The sequence below is a fragment of the Artibeus jamaicensis genome, unplaced genomic scaffold (genome assembly GCF_021234435.1).
Source record: "Artibeus jamaicensis isolate MK-2021 breed Jamaican fruit bat unplaced genomic scaffold, CSHL_Jam_final contig_834, whole genome shotgun sequence".
Classification (NCBI taxonomy): Eukaryota; Metazoa; Chordata; class Mammalia; order Chiroptera; family Phyllostomidae; genus Artibeus; species Artibeus jamaicensis.
In genome coordinates, this window is record NW_026521981.1 from 2,274,524 (window position 1) to 2,290,549 (window position 16,026).

General features: G+C 39.7%; 1 pseudogene; it reads left to right on the forward strand.

The window, feature by feature from the left end:
• The first annotated feature begins 15,696 nt into the window (after nt 1-15,696).
• LOC119060041 (uncharacterized) lies at nt 15,697-15,797 on the forward strand (annotated as a pseudogene).
• Nucleotides 15,798-16,026: the final 229 nt, after the last annotated feature.

Below are 16,026 nucleotides of genomic sequence, written 5' to 3' on the forward strand. Positions count from 1 at the left end.
GAGTTTCTCCCACCAACACAACCGCTGCAGTCCACAGTCAACTCTGAATCTCAGTTTTCTCTTAAGTCAGCCTCTCCCGCACAACCTGCCACCTCACTACAGCCAGCCGCACCTGAACAGTCCACTGTCTCGCATAGTTTCTCTCTGTCTGCTGCCTTACCAGTCTGGTTGTTCTGTTTGACTGTTTCTTTAATTCCATGATTGTCAGAGTTCCATGCAGTTTGATTTTCTGGAACGTCTAGTTATTTATGGATTTTAGATTGATTCTTATCCTCCTTTTGCTTGTGCAAGGAAGAGAAGGGTTTCTAGCTATGCCTCCACCTTGGCCAGAACTCCCTATAAGGGAGAGACAAAGAGGAGAGAAACATCAATATGTGAAAAAAACATCAATCTTGCCTCTCACACAAACCTTAACCAGGGAACCAGGCCTACAGCCCAGGCATGTGACCTGATTGGGAATCAAAACTTACTCAAGCAACTGAGCCACACTAGTCAGGGCCAGATCTACATCGTAATTGTTCTTACCCCCCAAAAAGAAAAATTATATCATGTGATTGAGGTGTTACATAATGCTACAATGGTGATTATGCTGCAAAATATAAATTTTATCAAATAAATGTTGTATATCTTAAACTTACACAATGTTATATGTCAATTATATTTCCATAAAAAAACAAAAACTTGTTTATGTCTCACTGACATTCTACTGTCCAAAGCAAGTCACATGCCCAACCCATATCAGAATAAGAAAATTCAGGGGTGGGCAAAAGCAGGTTTACAGTTGTGAGTACAGGAAACAGAGTTTATTCTTGTATTATTTATTTATCGTATTATTGATATTAATGTGATTTTATTTATTGTATTATATTATTATATTATTAATTTGTATTCCTGTTATTATTGTTATTGTTTTGTACCCTACTTATGATTTATCTTTCAGGTAATGATGGCTGGAGATTTAAACCTACTCTTGCCCACCCCTGTATACTCTCTTCCCTGAAGGTGTGTGGGATGGGGAGGGGGTTGGAATGAAGTGAGAAGAATACTTGCCAAATAAAAATACCATCTCCCCCTGAGTGATGTGGAAAGCTAGAGGTAAGAGGGTCATCTCACCTTGGAGAGTACCCAAGTGCTGATAAAGGGAGAGATAGAAGTGGTGAAAATGCCACAGGCATGTTGTATAAATGGCAGTTAGCTGAAGAGCACAGAGCACTTTCCTAATCACAATGGAAGAGAGACTTGCTGGGAGAAAAGTATTAATTGCTGCAATAGTTTTGGAAGGCTGTTAAACAATATTCATTGAAATATAAAGTGCACATACTTTTTGATCAATAATTTCTATCTTAGAATGTATCTATTTGTGGATATATTGACACATTACATAAAGTCAAGCAGGATTTACAGTAGAAAGTGAAAATGGGAAATATCTGACATACCAGAAGGGGATGATTAAATAAATCATGCTCTATCTGTAAAATGGGACATTCTGCTATTGTTAAAAACAAAATACACATATTCTATACATGCGTGTCAGAAAGATCTCTGAGATATAGTAATTCATTTTAAAAGTCAAAGATCATTTACGCAGGCATGGTGGCCAAGTGGTAAGGCATCGGTCTCGTAAAAGTCAAAGATCATAAAAATAATAAGAGAATATACAAAGAAAAGCATAGGAAAGAAAAGCCCTAACTACCAATGAATATGAAAACATGCTCAACCTTTGTAGTAATTAGGGATTTCTAATTATAACAACAATAAAGATACCATTTCACCCTCAGAAATTTGAAAAATATACTTCTGATAATACCAAGTGTTAGCAAAAATGTTGAATAGCAGGAACTCTTACACATCAGCCACAGTATCATTCATGATTAATAAAGGGACCTGCCTCTTGGGACTTCTGCCCAACAGACAACTGAGCATATGAAAGTGGTGAGACCTTTCATTTTCTTTTTTTTGATAAAATTATAACACTGTAGATCACATACAGGCCATGAATTTTAACAAAATACTTGAAAAAGCCTTCCACAACACCCAGGTGGAGAATATGAGGTTATATGGATTGACAATTAGAAGAACAATTGGGAGCATCCACAATTGGCTAAATAAACAAAGAACTCAGGTTGATTAATCAGCTAATACCAGCCAAAAGGCATCTAGATTGGACTCTTTTAATGTCTTGAGTGACAAGATGACTGGACTGCTCATCCCATGGGCTGATTCTTCACCCCACAGTGCACATCCAAGAATAGATTCCCAAAGACTGGGCAGATAAAATAGATGTGTCCACAGACAACAAAGCAGAATGTCATGGGCATTGATGTGAAGCCAAGTGTTTATTTACAAAATTTTAATGGCCAAGTGCAGAATAGGAGAGCTGTAGTTTATCATTAGTTCATGTAAAGAAAGAAGTGGGAGGGGGTTTTGTTCATTTAAGGTCAAGTTGAGTTAACAGTATGTTGTAGCTACACCCATCCCCCCAAAAAAGATATTTTGCATCTGAGCTATGAGCTTTGTGCCATATAACAGGTACACTATGAGGGAGGTACTAACAATTCACAACAATAAGCAACAGCTCAGAGAGGCCACAGTAGGAGACAGCTTGTACATGACCAAGCCAGGACTCAAACCCAGGTCTCTGAATCTAAACCCTGGCCTTTGCCTATGACATTCTGTCACTGCCAACTGGAGGGTGGCCAGAGAAAGGCAGAGCAAGAGAGGAATGTTCCAGTAGAGAGGACCCATGGGAACAGAACTGAAGCTGACACTCTCACCACTTGTTACACAGCTCTGTGGTATGATTTCAGAAGTTAAACCAATCACCAGGCCTGGCAGGCCTTCACAGACTCATCAACACTTGGTCATAAAGATAGAAAATAATAATGAAAACCATATATACTTTAATAATCATATAGTTACTGTTAGTAAATAACAGTCAATAAATAAATTGACATATTGTGGAGATACCACTTTCTCATCTAAGCCATCTAAGCCCTCTCTGTCTTACCACCTATATCTGAGTTGACCTTCGCCTATGGAAAAAAAAACAAGCAGACAGAACTCTAGGGTCATTTTTGACCTAAGCAAGAATTCAAAGGCTCAAAGTGGGGAGGCCAGGTACAGGTACTGACCTTGAACTGTCCGGTTATAACCACTCAGACATTTCCAAACCACAAGAGGGAACAGCACTAGGGAAAATTAACACTAAATTTTCAAGCAGGAGGTGAACCAAGTCATCTTCATGAGATGGAACCCCAGAAATTTTTCTTTATCCATTACATAGGAGAAAGCCACTTATTCTTTTGAGGGAGCTAGGCTGTGAGCCTGGAGTTTCCAGCCACCATTCTGCTGCTGCATGAGGAAGGTCTGCCGGTAGCAAAGGCCACACAGAGGAAAGCACTGCTGGGAGATGGAGAGAATATCCTGGAATGATATTTGTACTGGTTATCTATTGCTATTCACAAACTACCCCAAAACATAGCATCTTTTAAAAAATATTTTATTGTTTATGCTATTAGTTGTCCCGATTTTTCCCCCTTCACTCCCTCTGGCTGCCCTCCCCCCGACTTCCATAGTCAATTCCCACATGGTTGTCCACGTCTATGTGAATTGTTCTTTGATTAATCCCTTCACCCTCTTTCAAACCGTCTCCATCTCCCTCCTCCCCTTACCACTGTCAGTTTATTGCATGATTCTATGCCTCTGGTTCTATTTTGTTCATTAGGTTCCTCTCATAAGTGAGAGTATATGGTATTTGTCTTTCACCAAGTAGCTTATTTCACTCAGCCAGTTCCATAAATGTTGTCTCGAAGGGTAGGAGTTCCTTCATTCTTTCTTTCTGCTGCGTAGTATTCCACTGTGTAAACGCACCACAGTTGTTTTTTTTTATCCACTCATCTACTGATGGGCACTTAGGCTGTTTCTAAATCTTGGCTATTGTAAACAGTGCTGCTATGAACATTGGGGTACATAGGTTCTTTTGAACTGGTATTTTGGGATTCTTAGAGTATTCTAAACAGTGGAATTGCTGGGTCAAAAGGCAGTTCCATTTTTAATTTTTTGAGGAAATTCCACACTGTTTTCCACAGTGACTGCACCAGTCTGCATTTCCACCAACAGTGCACAAGGATTCCCTTTTCTCCACATTCTCTCCAACACTTGTGGTTTGAAACCATAGTATTTAAAGCAACAAACACTTATCATCTCACAGTATCTGTGGGCCAGGAACACCGAGTGGATTAGCTGTGTGGCTCAGGCTCAAGGTCTTTCTCAAGGTTGTAGTCAAAATATTGACCAAGATGACAGTCTTCTAAAGGCTCTGCTGGTGGAAGAGCTGCACTCAGATGGCTGCTTGATGGTCTCAGAGAACCCACTTCCAAGCTCATTCATGTGGCTGATGACCAGCCTCAGGTTCTTGCCAGGGGTTGCCTGGAAAGATCAGTTTCTTGCCACCTGTGCCTTTTCACAGGGCTACTCACAACATGACAGCTTGATCCCCCCAGATCAAGAGCTCTGTGAGAAGGAGAGAGAGCAATGGCAAACAAGATTAAAGTTACTGCTCATTTCTGACCTAATCTCAGAAACAACATCCTGTCACTTTTTTAACCTTATTCTATCTGTTAGAAGCAAGGCTCTAGGTTGAACCTATACTCAAGGGAAGGGTACTACATTTTGGAGACTGCTTAACATGCCACCACTTGAGCCCCTGCAGCCAGCCATACCTGAAGCCAGAAACTTCCTATCTTTTCAGTTTTGAGAAGTACTATAGTCTCTCTTTGCTGAAATCAGTTTGAGTTGGGTTTCTATAATGTCTTAGTAGCCCAAGGAGTTCTTCACTAATACATTAACACACACACTGAAAGCAAACACCGTTGTCAATAAAACCAGAGTGGTGAGGGTGAGGTCATCAAGCTTTCCCTGCAGAGGACATGTAAGCCAACCAGAATTCTTAAACATCCTATATGATCCTTAATGACATTATTGCATTTATTCTGCCTGGATTTATTCTAGCATTCTGAGGTTCTTCTCAGTTAATTTAGCATGACTGTGTCAGTGTAAGCCTGCCAAACTCAGAATTTTACTGCCAAAAATGACAGTGAAAAAAATTAGACCATCAGGAGTACAATTAGCTTGCCATGCTATTATCAGTCCACAGCAGGAAAAGCTTGAAAAAGAAAAAAGGAAATTTAAAATAAAAATACATTTAGCTCAGTTAAATGACAAATAATAAAATAAAATTACTACCCCAAATTTGATTTGTTTGCAATGCCAACTACATGAAAAATAATGATATACAAATGATGCAGATATTTGACAATCACTTGCATAATTTTAGCAGAAAGAACCAATCATGTTTCTATGGCTAATAAACTATGCTGTAGACAATAGTGAGACTTGAGAATTTTCCCTTCTATGCTTATCCTTAAATTTTTATTCTATTTAGCACCCAATCATAGTAGATGATGTCACGTGTCTCCCAAACAGTCAGCCATGAGGGGAAAAAAAGTCAGAAAAATTGATTTGCTTTAGAAAATATATAATCTGTACAGTATTGCCTAAATTACACAATTTTTACTCATTAAAAAATTTAATCCTCATATGAGGATATGTTTGTTGATTTTTTAGGGAGACAGAGACAGAATCATTGATGTGAGAGAGAAACATCAATCAGTTGCCTCCCAGACTTGCCCCAACTGGGGATGGAACCCGAAACCTTTTGGTGGATGGCACTCCAACCAACTGAGCCACCTGGCCAGGGCAAATTTATGACAGTTAAAGAAAAAAATTCAGTAATTATGTTTTTAACATAACATTTTCACATGCACAGTGGTGTTCAGCTTCCCTCTAAATTAGCCATTGTCAAGCTTCAGTGGGCTTCAAGTCCATCTGGAGGGGGGGACTTGTTGCAGCTCGGATCACTGGACCCCACCCCTACGGTTTCTGATAGTGCCGGTCTGGGCTAAACCAAGGGTCTACATTTCTAACAAGTTCCCTGATGCTTCTGCTACTTGGGCTCGGGGACCAAACCCTAAGACCAGTGTTCCAAATAAACAAACTCATTCCTCTCGCACTACTTCAGGCCCTTGCTCATTTCTGTAGCCTCTAGAACTCTCACCTCTCTTGGGCATTGCTGGTTCTCCAAACAACACCCTTCTTTTTTGCTTCTGAAATTTCCCCTAGCCTCAACAAAAGGCAACATGTGCATACTAACTTCCTCAAACAATCTCAGATTTTCCATTCACTAAAGGATTTCTGTAGTTTCACTTTGAAAGTAGGAGGTGTAGGTACCATGTGAATGAACTCTTCTTAGAGTAACAAAACTGGAACTAGAATACTTAGTTTAAATTGTTAGCAATGTAGCATTTAATTGATTTATATAGCCTAAGAGAACTTTTTTACCTAAATAATATTATACTAATTTAGGTTAATTTGTTATTGTAGGAAACAATTCTTTGGAAAAAGAAAAGTGAAAGAATTCAAACAAAGTAGATTTCCATGCCACTCAGGGACAATGATTTCTTGAATTAAATCTTTTTCCTTTCTGTGCAACCAACTTATGTTTAGGCAGAGTCTAGGTATGTATAGTCAAAAGAGGAAGTATATTCAAAATGGATGAAATGGATTATTTAATTAGTTGTACAACAAAGAAATGTCATCCAATTTTATATGTCAAAGAAACTTTGAAGTTTCCATCCACTATCACTGAATGAACAGAAATAAATATTCAAAAATTATATATTTCTCTGCCTTTATTCACCAAACTGCTAAAGCAATTTTTTCAGAACCACCCAAAATGGAAAACCGTAGATGGTGGTTTCGATGGCTTTCTAATGAAAATACTGCAGTATTTATTCTTATCTCCATTTAAAGTGGAATTGATCTGTTGGTTTTTTGTTTTGATTTCTTATGTTTAGGACTTCCCTTCTTTGACAAATAAATAGATGACTAAAATTCACCCTGGCAAGAACTGCTATACTTTCCACCCCATATATAGTACTTCATACATAGTTGAGCATTCTAACTTTAAAAAAAAGTAACTTCAGCCTCACTATCAAGTACTCACTAATTCATTCATTCATTCAGATATTTATTAAGCACCTCCTAGGTACTAGAGATGAAAAAGTTAATAATATGTAGTCCCTGCCTCAGAAGTCTACATTCCATTGAAAGAAATGGCCAGAAATGGATGGGTCCAGGGGTCCAGGCTGAAGACCTAGGCTTGGTGCCAGAGCACATGGGGGACTGGCTGCCGTGCACTCTGGGGCTGGGTATGGACTGACAAGTTGGGAAAGGAACCGAGAGGAATGCCAACATTTAAGAAGAGAAGACAAACCTTGCATGATGAGGGGTAGGGGTTATGTCATGGAAGCCAAAGGAATCATTTCCAGGGGGGAAATGCTTAAAAGGGTAAGATGCTGTGTGGATTCCCAGTGAAACAGGCCTGAAAAGAGTTGTTGGGGTGAGAGGTGGTATTGGTAGGGAGGGAGACTCAATGCCAGAGCTGAGGAGCAGATATGAAAGGATTTGAAGGAGACCAGCAGAGAGAAATTCTTCCCGTCCTAAAGAGCTGATGAAAAAGCTTTCCTGGTTAGAGGAAGTGCTCCTCTCTGAGAGCGAAGGGCAGCTGAACATTTACCACGAATAAAACGAATCTTAAGCTTCAGGCCACTCACCTGCATGGACCCCTACCAGGCCCTGGGAAGGGCCCTAGTAATGGGTTTGTTACACGGTGACATGTTTTTGTAAAATTTGTAAGATATGTGAGCTGCAACTTGTTAAGACCACTGTCTCTTTCCATTCTGACTTCCTCTCCTTCCTATTTGTCCTCCTAGTAGTTGTGTTGGAATGGTCACAGGATTGTGAGGTACCTGTGTAAAGAGAAGTTGGCTGGGTTTAGTAGGATATATTTGTGTGGTTTACAGTTACTTCCACATAGGGCTAAAGCTGTAGTTAGCTGTCCTGGTGTAAAGATGTCTTCCAGGAATATTCCTACCATCCACTGTGACTACCTATCCAAGGTCATGACCCAGGGGCCCTGTCAGAGGTGGGGTTTTTTGTTTGTTTTGAGCCAGATTGTTACCATAAAACCTTCAGTTGGAGTGCCAGGGGAGTTTCACCCATTGGCCAAGACGGCAGCTGGGGGAGGTTCTTACACTAAGCATGTGAAAGCTGCAGGTGTGAATGGATAGGCAGACCAAAAGCTTGAACGATGAATGAATATGGCCCCAAATGTGCCAAAAGCTAGAAAGATAACTGGGTTAGAAAAAAAGCCCTCCCACCTGTATCCCTACAAGAACTATGTGGGCTTGAGCAGGGGGATTCAGATGGTCTTTGAGATAGGAGTCCACCATTCTCTCAGGTTGTACAGCACCTGAACAAACCTTTTTCGTCTTGCACAAGCACCTGCCTCAGGAGTTTGGCTTTTTGTGGTAACAGGCAGCCAAACCTCTGTTTTTGTTAGGTAACAATATGAACATGTCCTATCGTACCCAGCTTGGAAGTATGTGGCTAGGTAAGGAGAAACTAAACTTGAAATGCATGGGACCAGAAACTAGACTATGGAAAATTCTTCCAACTTACATAATTCATCATGAAAGAATTTATTTGAGGATTTCTCAACTTTTACAAGTTTATTCTAAACTTCTAAATGACACTACCAATAATGTATTATGAAGCTGAAAGTAAGTATTCTAAAATTTTAGAAGTTAAAAAAAATTTTGGATCAAACCATGCTACAAGGAAAGGTGTATTCGTCTGTCTTAGTCCATTCAAAGCTACTACACCATAGGCTAAGTGGCTTAAACAGCAAACATTTCTCACTGTCCTGGAGGCTGAGTGTATGGTGAGAGCCTGCTTCCTGTTCACACACCCCCATCTTCAAGCTCTGTCCCCATGTGGCAGAAAGGCAAGACAGCTCTCCGGAGGCTCTTTAGTAGGGCTCTAATGCCATTCACGAGGGCCCTGAACCTGTGATCTAATCACATACCAAACGCCATCACATTGGAGATCAGGCTTCAACACGTGAATTGGGGGAAGAGGACGCAAACATCTAATTCATACCACTACCCTTCTGTCATCTCTTATACAATAACATCATAAAATCTTTCACATGTTAAGATATGCTCACAGAGTATGCAGCCAGAAATACAGCAAAATAAGTATTGTAGAGGAACATTGAGCAGTTGATGAATTTTGTTATATTGCTGTTTTTTTGTGACATTCCAGGTATTTATTAGCTTAAACTTTGAAAAATTTTTATGACTACTTTTTCATTCTAAATATCTACTTTCACATCTAGTTTTTATTTCTGATTTTGTGGGTTTTTTCTTTGTAGCATGAACACACACATTATATAAGCTTCAGGCCCCACAAAACCTGGGTCTGCCCCCTGGCGTCAGCCTTCAGGGGAAGGGCCTTGAAAGAAGGAACAGAAGGGTGAGTGCCCAGCATGTCCTGGGATGGATTCCTTCCCTTCCCTCTCCCAAACTGGCAGAGACAAACTCACACAAGTTTCTGACATTCCAGAAAGTGTTTTAAGCTCTGAGTTCCTAGGAAGAGGTCGCAAGTCCTCAAGAATGGCCTGAAGAGGTGACCTACCTGGTAGCACCTGTCACCACATTTCCAGTCCCTCCATGACTCAGGGCCAGGTGAAGCCTGCCAGGGTCAGCAGGTGCCTGTAAAAAATAACAACTGTTGCCTCTGCTGCTTCAGGTGTTAAATCAAGTAGTATTTTCAATATTCTCCTTGGACATAGAAGGAACCAGGGATGGAGGCAGAGAAAATCCATGGGGTTTGACTAGATGTGACTGATTGAGGGAGGCAGATGACTGACTCTCACCCAGGCACAGCTCCCCTGGGCTTAAGCTAATTTATGCTCATTAGCTTTCTCTCCTACAAGGCTGTAAGCTCCTTAAGGTTGGTGGTCAGCAACTTTGTCCATCAGTGTTTATGTAAAAAAAGAAAATTATAAACTTTGGAAACTTGATTCAACCTTGGTTAAGATGAAACCGGAGGCTACACGTTCTAAAAATGGTTAAGGATCTTTAAGTAAAATAAAATTATTATTATTGCAAACACTTTTAAAATACCAAGCCCATGGCTAATTTTGATGACACCAAAAATATAAAAATTAGCCAAGTTGGTGTAGAAGCCCTTTCAAGCCAAATCATAAAATTGGGTCCTTAGTTTGCCATAAATGTTCATGTGAAATTCTATTTTAGTTGCAATGATTTACTGTTACATAACCCTTAACCTAAACATTACTCTGTGATTTGTACTTTTGCTACAGAAAATTAAACTTGCTGCCTTGGCCAGGTGGCTCAGCTGGTTGGAGTGTCATCCTGTACAGCAAGGTGTTGTGGGTTCAATCCCAGGTCGGGGCACAGACAAGAGGCAGCCAATGGACATTTCTCTCTCACCTGATGTTTTTCTCTCTCCCCCTTCCTCTCTAGATAAAGTCAATAAACATATCCTTGAGTGAGGATTATAAAAAGAAAGAAAAAACTGAACTTGCTCATCTTACATTTGTTATGGAACTTTGGCTTGCCATTCATCTTGTATTGCTTACCCCATTATGTGACCTATCTGATCTTTTTACAAAACTATGCCAGCATTATAAAAGCGGCATAGATTCACTTGATTTCGAAACATTACAGAACAGATCAGTTGTGGGCGACAAGAAACTGTTATCGAATGGACCCCTGCTTTCCTAGGATTCCCCTGTACGAGGTTCGCCTTGCCCACCACCTGGGAGTTACAGCTCTCAATGCCAGAGATTGGTGAAAAGGAAAGGAACTATTTATTCAAACATTATACAGACTTAAAGTAATGACTTAATGTCTTCATTAAAATTGTAAAGTCCCTTAAAACACCCACAAACATACACAGTTCTTCCTTTCCCTCTTTGCCCAGTCAGGGGTACCATATCTCAGGAAAAGAAATAGAATTCCGTGGCTCACGTAGCCCCCAGTTTGGCTGGCAGGCCTCCCTCAGTTCCCAGAAGGATCAGCTGTGTCACCGGGATCTCCAGTTCTTAATCCAAACCTGTGTGGCACTTTCTCATGGCCCACCAGGGGGAGTCCTTTCACCCCTTTCCTTCCTGCAACATCTCTCCTGCATTCTTCCAAACTGCTAAGAGGGAGCTCTGCATCACTGCTACATTTTGCTTTCCAGCTTCCTAAGCTGCATGGCAAAGGGAACCCCAAAACTGTGTGGTTCCCCCCAAACCACGTAGTTCCACACCTGGCCAAAACTGCTTCGTTCCCCCGACATGGCTGTCTGCCTGGGTTTAAATCCCGGCGCCAATCTTCTTCTGCATCCCCATTTCAGACTTCTCCCACGTTTGGCTACACCTACCAGCATTCCCATATTTGTGCAACTTTTCTGGGCTGCCACAGTAAGTCCGAGTAGGTGTGGCCCCCTGGCATGAAGCCAACCACTCCAAGCTCTCCTGCAGAAGCTGTAACCAGGGGGAGTTGCCTCCCACTCCCATCACCCTGGTTCAAAGCTTGGCCCCAGCTACTCAACATATCTATGAAATCAGTCAAGTTATAGATATGTTAAATGACCATTCTTGTGGTTATTTGCAAAATTTTTGGTATGCAAAATAACTCTCAATGGCCCTGTTCCATGCGTCCCCCAGTTCGGACTTGATGGGGTGGAGACATCTATATATTTTTCAATATTTCCTGGATACCCCAAGTCTGGAACTCATTACAAATCCCTCTTTGGGGGAGCCCTGGCTACACCCTGTTACAGAAGAAGCAATGTGAACTCCTCTTCATGTAAGTCATGCAAATTACGTGTGTGTGTGTGTGTGTGTTTTGTTTTGTTTTTAATGTTATGGCAGAATTGGTTTGAAATGCAGTGGAATATATATTCTTCCAGCTGGGTCCTAGTGTCTAGAAGAGTGTGCGGGACTGAGGTGTTCGGTAAATATTTGTTGGCTGACTTATTTGTTGACTTCTCCTTATTTTAAATAGGTGCACATTTTTCAAACACATAATTTAGTATTACAAAGGAGGCTGAACCTAGTCAGAGATGAAATGTGGTCATTAACATATCCTTTAAAACTGTTGATCTCTATGACTGCTCTAACATACAGAGGTTAATCATCTCATGCAGATGAATCAGTAAATCAGGAGGCCACTAGAGGGCAACAAAGGGCCAGGGATCTACGGCCGACCCAGGAAAGTCAAGTGAGGGGGGTAGGAATGACCTGACTCCTATTCAGGCTTCAACTTGTATACACCAAAGGGCAGAGGTGAAAACATTATTCCAAACTGATGAAAACAGAGCTGGGAAATTTAAACATTTTAATCCAAACAGGCAAAGAGTATAGATAAGGTAGGAAACATTTAAAAGCTATGGATACAGGAATTAGAGAACAATAGTGTTACTAGAAATGTTAAACGTAGGGTTGAAAACATCAAGGACCTTAGAGAATATGCAAAATCAAGGTCCTGAATCACTGGAAATTCAAGAATTTAACTACAGACAGCAGAGGGTACATGGTCTAGGAAACCTGGACTGCCACTCTCAACATAAGCAAATAACTGATTTGAATCACCTGCAGTGACTGTACATTCCTGAACTGAGTCTTACGGTAAGGAAAAAACATTTTAGGCAACTGGGATTCCACTAGCCTTCCGCACTGCCTGTCGTCCCAGAAAACAGTAGCCACTCACTGTGAGATCTCAACCTCTCCACCTCTCAGGTTCCTCGGCTATTAAATAGAAATAATGACAATCCAAGGCATTTGGATTTTATATGAAGAATTTAATTAAAAAACTCACATATTGGAAGACTCAGTAAGTTAAGGCTGATCCAGGCAAAGAATATCAAGCATTTCCATTGCCAAGCTGGCACAGTTTATAACACATTCAAGAAGCCAACCTTGAAGTTAGATGATTCTTGACAAAATTTGGTTGGGGGTGGTGTAAATATTTCCTTTACTTCAAAATTTTCACTTAACCTGAGACTTTATTAATATTTTTATTATATAACATCAAATTTTTATTAAATACGTATTAACTAATTAATTTTAATGAGATAGGCACAAAGGACCCAGAGTAGACCATGACAAATATTTTTATTGGTCAGCTATTGCTGTTTAACAAAACACTCACTCAGTGGCTTAAAACAACATTTTGTTAATTTATACTTACCTGCCAGTAAGCTGGGGAGTTGGCTAATCTAGGCCAGACTTGAGTAGGCCATTCTGCTGGTCTCAGCAAGGCTCACTCACACATCTGGGGTCAGCTCCCCACATTGATCATCCCCCTAGGATTAGCAAACCAGTCTCAGTGTGACCCATTCATGGAAGTAGCAAAAGTACAAGAAAACAAGTGGAAACACATGACAATTCATGAGACCCAGGTATGGAACTGGAAGACCATCACTTCTGCCTCATTCCATTGACCAAACCAAATCACATGGTCAAGTCCAGGTTCAAGGATGGGGAAACAGGATCTGCTGACATATACTGTGTATCTTTTTCAGATACATATACATGTATCTTCTTCTTAATTTCTAGTCGTATGTCTCCCACAACTAGAATATGAATGCTCAAAGAATAGGGATACTGTTTGCCTTATTCCCATCTTACTAGTGAGAAAACTAAGGCATGGAGAGGTTGCATAGCTATGAAGTGGTAGAACCATAATTTGAATGAAAACATTTTGACTCTGAAGTCCATGCTATTGATCATTATAATACATTATTCATCTTAATAAAAAGATGTGTAAGTAATTGGATATTGTAGAAGACTTAAATATTGTAATGCGCTTTTTTTCCCTGAAGCCAGAATATTTACTGGAGGCATCAAATCAATGTGTTTACTATTAAGTGAGATGGTAACAGAGAAGAAAAGCATTGAGAAAACTGCACTGCCCTGACCAGTGTGGCTCAATTGGTTGGGCATCATTTTGGAAAGCAAAAGGTCATCTGTTCTATTTCTGGTCAGGGCACATGCCTGGGTTTGGCACATACGAGGTTTGGCACATATGAGAAGCAACCTCAATGATTCTCGTATCGATGTTTCTCTCCCTCTCTTTCTCTCTCTCTTACCCTCTTTCTAAAAATATATAAATAAAAATTTTTTAATATTAAAAAAGTAAAGAAAACTGCACTTACTAGGAAAGCCGCATGAGTTCCTGAGACAACCCAGAAAGGCCATCTTTTCATCCCTCTGCTTCAGCTTTATTAGGAATACAACAACCAGCTGTGAATATTAGTCTTCAAAACTATTTCCACACCATCTCTGGAAATGCGTGTCAGTGTCTCATAATTCCATTAGCAGTTTTCTCACTGCGAGACCTAACCTGTTCAATTTAATTGCACAATAACTTGGATCAGCTCTTTTCTGTTCAGTTTAGATCAAGGGTTGCAAACCGGTGGACAGTGGGCCAAAACCAGCCTACAGAAATATTTTGTTTTCCCTGCACTGATGAAAGTGCTGCTGTAGTTGCCAACACATAAAAAATAAGGACAGTTATATTAAAAATCCAGCTATTGTTGAAATTAGTTCCATGAAAAAATTTGCTTATCGTCAAAATTATCTCATCTTTGAAAGTTTGATGAAAGTCCCCTATAAAACCTTCTGAACTTGGTGTTTTCTTTAAGGGACCATGCTCACTGATTTAAGTTATTTAAGGATCATAAGACTACTCTTTTAAAAATTTATTCCTGGGTAAATGGAAGTTATACTTTTCTATGAATTTAACTATTCAAACTAAGTCTTCAGATGTATTGACAAAAGGTTGCTCATAACATCCTTTTATTATTATAATGTCTGCAGTATCTGTAGTTCTACTTCCCTTTTCATTTTTTCTTTATTTATATCTCTTTTTATATGGAATAATTTTGCCTGAAGTCTATTTTATTGCTGTGAGTCAATTCTTGGTTTTGTTTCTCTTCTTGATTATCTTTTTATTTGGTGAGTAATTCTTATTCCTAAACTACTATTTTTCTTTGTGTTTGATATGCTAAATTTATTATTAAATTTTTGAAGCTGGAATCTTATCTCATAATGGTTGATCCTTTCTTTTCTGATATAAACATGTAAGCTATCAATTTCTGGGTAGCATTTAACTGCACTTCACAAATTCTGATACTTGGCATTATATTGTTCAATTCTAAATAAATTTCAATTTACATTATGATTCTTTTCTTTGACCCATAAGTTGTGGTGGATTTGGTAAATTTCCATTTATTTCCAATAATCAATGTCTAACCTCTTTCTAGTTGCCTTTCAATCTTTCAGAGTCTGGAAATACAAAATGTTCATACGTCAAACTTCCCTACAGCTATAGTTACAGATGTGACTTAAGTTCTTCCACTGGGTGCACCAACACATGATTTGAAAGGTGGAACAAAAGTAAACCATTGGGACAGTAAAAATGGCAACAGGAGAGGCTCCTGAGCTCCCGCTCCTCCCACAGACACACTGGATGAACAGATATACATAGAGCAATTCACTCTGAAAGAAATCCAGAAACTGCCTGAGTGACTTCCATTCACTAAGAAAACAAGAAAACACCCACATCAAAACAGGTAGGAAAGGATGAGACACTCTCTCTATAAACCCCCACAACAGCATACAATTTGAGGAAACCCCCAACCCCTACATTTACCCTTTGTAGTGAAGAGGTTGGACCCCATGTTTAGAGCCTCAATTTTTAAGACGACCACCTAAGTGCATGCTTCAGCAGTACATATTCCAAAACTGAAACAACACAGAGGTTAGCACAGCCCTTTGCAAGGATGACATGCAAATTTATGATGCATTCCATGTTTTTGCACAGGAAATACAGTCAATAATATTGTAGTAATTTTGTACAGTGGCATGGTTACTAGACATATTGGGGTGATCATATCATAAGGTATATAAATGTAAATCACTATACTATATACCTGCAATTAATATAAATTCATACAATATGTCAACTATACTTTAATTTAATAAAAGAATCCACCAGAGATACAGATCCCCAAAACAATGAGCACTGAAAGACAACAGGACCTGAA